The 5,283-nt window shown below is 33.7% G+C and overlaps 1 pseudogene across 1 annotated transcript; it reads left to right on the top strand.

The window, feature by feature from the left end:
• Nucleotides 1-1,794: 1,794 nt before the first annotated feature.
• LOC308647896 (putative ribosome biogenesis protein RLP24) lies at nucleotides 1,795-2,256 on the top strand (annotated as a pseudogene). The gene has a single exon. The product of its transcript is annotated as a putative ribosome biogenesis protein RLP24 (transcript).
• The last annotated feature ends 3,027 nt before the right edge of the window (nucleotides 2,257-5,283 follow it).

The raw sequence follows: 5,283 nt of genomic DNA, 5'->3' as shown, positions 1-5,283 counted from the left end.
CGGATAAAAGGAAGTGGTGGAGGGCTAAATGCTGAGATGAGAGGAGAAGATGGAGGGCTACACAGAAAGCTGTGAGAGGAGGTAATGAAGGTTACACAGGTAGAGATGAAAGGTGCTGGTGTAGTGTTACACAGGAGGAGATAAGAGGAGAAGGTTGAGAGCTACACAGGGTCAGTAAAAGCAGACAGTGGAGGGCACACTAGAAGCCATATGGGATGTGATACAGGGCTACACAGGAATTGATAAGTGGTGTAGGGTCACAGAGTGGGTCATAAGAAGTGGTGGTCAATGTTAACACAGTATGAAGCATAGTATCCCAGGGATGCTTAATTCTAAGGAATTCTTGGTTTGACCCTTATTCTGACCCCTCTTACCTATTCATAACTCTAAAACACTAACACTACTTCCTATCTCCTAGCTTTTACCTCACCCTAGAAACCCTAAATATAAGCCCACAAACCATGTGCTTCTGTTTAACATCTATTCTGTAAACAACCCCTACCTACTCTGTACTCAACATCTGACCACACTCCAGACCACAAATTTGCTCAGGCTCAACTCCATCCATAATACCCACCCTAACCATAATGTTCACCACATAATTTTGTTTCTCTGATTTTGATCTTGAGAAGGGGCTAGGCTTCAGCCTGGCTGACCTTGAGAAGATGGTTTCAGTGTGGATGACATTTGAAGGTAGGCCTCATTCCTCCATCCAGGGCTGGTTGGCCACATCTGCTCTATTCTTGTAATGCATTCTTCTGGAGCAGGTTGGAGAGATCCTGGTTTGCCTGAATGTGATTTTGACCTGAAACAATCAAGCTACTTTTCCCACAGTCATTGTGAATATTGCACCTGAGTGTCACACCAGTCCTGTACTGGGACATCTTTATATCCTGTTAATGATATTAAAACAGGCTCTGAGCATTCAGATGGCTTCTATGGGGCACATGCTGGTAAGTGGGAACAACCCCAAACCCCACTCCCAGCTCCTCTACCACCTTTACCATATCTAAGACAAAGAAGAAGGGATTATAGTCCCTGACAGGGTGTTCTCCACAGGGACAGTGTTCTCTGAGGCAGATGTTGCTTCTGGGGATGGGATACTGTCCCAGGAGCAGCTGAAGTGTAATGAAGCAGGGTGACGGGGCATTTACAAGGTATAGTATAAATATCATATTAGTATTCAAGGCCTACATAGCAGCTATTATATTAATTTTACAAGATGTAGTATAGTAGGATGTTATATTAGAATAAAAGTGCACAAGGCAGTTGTTATTTCTGTATCAAGGCCACATTATTAATATTATATTAATATTAAATACACAGAACACCTATTATATTAGCTTTAGTTGCTATAGTATGGATATTAAAGTAGTATTAAAGACCACCATGCAAGTATTATACTGGTTTTGGATGCTATAGTATTAACATTATCTTAGTATTTAATGTCACAGGGCTCCTATTATATTAGTGTTAGATACTATGGCATGATATTAATGTTAAAGGCCACAGGGAAGCTATTATTTAAGTTTTAAATACTATAGTATGGATATCACATTAGTATTCATTGCCATAGGGCAGCTATTATATTAGTTTCAGATGGAGTGCTATGGATATAATATTAGTGTTAGAGGCCACAAGTCAGCTTTTATATTAGTTTTAGATGGCATGTTTAAATATTGTAATACTATTGGAGGCCAAGGGCATATATTACATTAGTTTTAAGATGTAATAATATGGCATCACTTCTTCCCCAGCTCATGGCCTGGTTGGTGGGGTCCCACAAGGCTCAACATGCATATCAAGAAGTGTTATTTCTGTTCAGGGTCCACCTACCCTGTCCATGGCATGATGTTCACCTTCAATTATTCCAAGGTATTCAGATTCTGTAAATCCAATGTACTAAGAACTTTAAAATAAAGCATAATCCTCACAAGGCCAGGTGGACTAAAGCATTCAGGAAAGCAGCTGGTCAAGAGTTTACAGTGGATAATTCATTTGAATTTGAAAAATGTAGAAATGAACCTGTCAAATGCCAGCAAGAACTACGGAATAAAACTATTAATGCAATGAAGAGAGTTGAAGAGATCAAACAGAAACGCTAAGCTAAATTTATAATGAACATATTGAAAAAAAAAAGAGCTACAGAAAGTTCAGGACATTAAAGAAGTCAAGCAAAACTTCCATCCTATCTGAGCCCCTCTTGCAGGCAAAGGAAAGAAGTTGGAAAAAAAAATGGTACAGCAGTTACAATAGGATGTGGACACGTGGACATGTTTCTTATAAATCTTGCTCTCTGTAACCATTTCTATATGTACATTTGAAAATCTCCTTTGGAGACTTAGAATTTAATTCTAAAGTATTGATTTTTATATAAAGTCATTGAAGTTAAAGATGATTACAAATAATTTTCTTCTACATTGCTATCTGCAAAGCATCAGATTATGGTTGTTACATTACACCTCACTGTAACATCTTCACTGATAGATGTGCTTATATAAATCATGAAAATTGTGTTTATAAATGCACAAGTGGATTGTGGGCAGAATAATGGCACTGGGCATCATTTATGTAATAACTAATTACAAAAATTTATGGCCAGTGATATATAAAATAATTGTTTTTGCAATTAAAAAAAGATGCAGGGGCTGGGGTTGTAACTCAGTTGTATAGTGCTTGCCTAGCATGTGTGAGGCATTAGGTTTGATTCTCAGCACTGCATATAAATAGATAAAGTAAAGGTCCACTGACAACCAAAAAAATTTTTTTAAAGATACATAATATAAATATTACATTAGGTTAAAGGCAACAGGGAATATTCTTATTATTTTTATTTGCTAATGTATGGACATTACATTAATATTAAAGATAATTAGAGACCCTAGAAAGCCTCACTTTATTAGTTAAGGTACTATATTATGAATATTACATTAGCATTCAAGGCCACATTGCAGTTTTTATATTAGCTTGAGATGCTGTAGTATGAATATCATTTACTATAAGAAGTTACAGGGAGTTATCATATTAATTTTGGACAACATAACTTGGATATTATATTAATGTTAAATGCAACAGGGCAGCTATTATGTTATTTATGTGCCGTAGCATGGATATTACAGAAATATTAAAGGCCACAGAGAAGTTACTATGTTTATTTTAGCTGCTCTTATATGGCTATTAAATTAATATCAAAGGTCACAAGGCAACTAAAGTACTAATTTTAGATGCTATGTTATGAATATTTTGTTACATTAGAGGCCATAGGACAGGTATTACATCAGTTTTAGATGTTATAATTTGGACATTATATTAGAAATAAAAGTGACAGGGCATTACAGTGCTATAATTTACAATTCTATAATTTGTGTACTGTACTATAATATTATATTGATAGCCAAGTGGCAGTTATTTATTAGTTTTACATGCCATAAGATAGATATCCTATTAATATAAAGCCACATGGCAGCTATTATATTAATATTAGGTGGTACAATGTGAATATCACAATAGTACTAAAGGTCATAGAATGAATATATATATGACATAGCATTTAATATTAAAATACACAGTTTTAGTTTATTAAAATATTAATTTTAGATGTTGTCTATGGACGTCACAATAACATTAATGTCCACTGGCTGGCTATTCTGTTTTATTTGAATGCTATATTATAAATATCATATTAGTTTTAATTGTCCTAGGGCAAGTATTATATTAGTTTCAGATACTATAGTTTTGAGATCTCATTAGTATTAAAGGCACCTATTTATTTAAGATATCCCATGCTATGGGGCTAGAATTGTGGCTCAGTGGTAGAATGCTTGCCTAGCACGTGCGAGGCCCTGGGTTCAATCCTCAGCACCACATAAAAATAAATAAATAAAATAAAGATATTGTGTCCAACTACAACTAAAAAATAAATTAAATAATATATCATGCTATGGATATTATAATAGTTTTAAAGGCCAAAGTTCAGCTATTGTATTAGTTTTAGATGCTATATGTGGATATCATGTTAGCATGAAAAGTGAAATTAAAGCAATTACATTGGTTCTGGAGGCTACACTATGGATATTATATTAATGTTAGAGCCTTCAGGATAGATATTGTTAATATAATACACAGAGAGATGAGAAAGGAGGTGGTAGAGGAATATATACAGGAAATTAGAACAATTGGTGAAGGAAAACACGGGAGTTGAGAGGCCTGTTTTATACGCCACAGTAAGGATATTGTTTTAATAATAACAGGCAGTTATATTAATTTTTGTTACTATAATATCTACATCATATTAATATTAAAGGCCACAGGACAGTTATTACATTAGTATTAGACGCTATATTAAAGATGTTACATCAGTATAAAAGACAAAGGACATTAATATATCAGTTTTCTTTTTGCTACTGTATGGATAGCATGTTAGTATTAAATGTCATAGGGCAGCTATTATATTTGTTTTAGATGCTATAGTATGGATATTATATTAAAATTAAAATCCTCAAAGCAATATCATATTAGTTGTAGATTGTACAGTATGGATATTATAGTAGTGTTTAAGGCTACAGGGCACAAACTGTATTAGTTTTAGAATCTATAATATAGGGAATATATTAATTATAGTCACCAGAGTTCAGCTATTATCTTTTTTTTTTTTAGTTTTAGAAGCTACAGTATTGATATGAATATTAAAGGCCACAAGACAACTATTATATCAGTTTCAGAGGCTCTAGCATGGATATCACATTAATATTTAAGGTCATAGGGCACCTATTACATTAGTTTTAGATGCAGAAGTGTTACTACTAAAGGCACAGGGCTGCTATTGTATTAATTTTAGATGATATAGATGACTATTATATTAGAAATGAAGTCCAGAGTCAGCTGTCTCAGATGCAATAATATGGATATTATAGTTATGTTCAAGGACACAGGATAGCTATTACATGAGTATCAGAAATACACTATGGATATTATGTTACTGTTAAAGACCACAGGGAAGTTATTAGTTTTAAGATACAAAACTATAGATTTTGAGTATTAACACCACAGAACATCTATTATAATATTATTAGATAGTACAGTATGGAATCATATTAGTATTAAAGGCAAGAAGTATTAGTTTTACACATTATAATATAGATATTATGTTTGGGTTAAAGGGAAGCTTTATACTAGTGTTAGACACTATAGCATAGTTATTATTAAATTAATACTGAAGGTCATAGGGTAGTTACTGAATTAATGTAAAATGGCATGTATATTACATCAGTAATGAAAGCCAAA

Source organism: Spermophilus citellus (genome assembly GCF_964194105.1).
Source record: "Spermophilus citellus genome assembly, chromosome: 4".
Classification (NCBI taxonomy): Eukaryota; Metazoa; Chordata; class Mammalia; order Rodentia; family Sciuridae; genus Spermophilus; species Spermophilus citellus.
The sequence above is the reverse complement of the archived record's forward strand: the minus strand, read 5'-3'. Positions and strand labels throughout refer to the sequence as shown.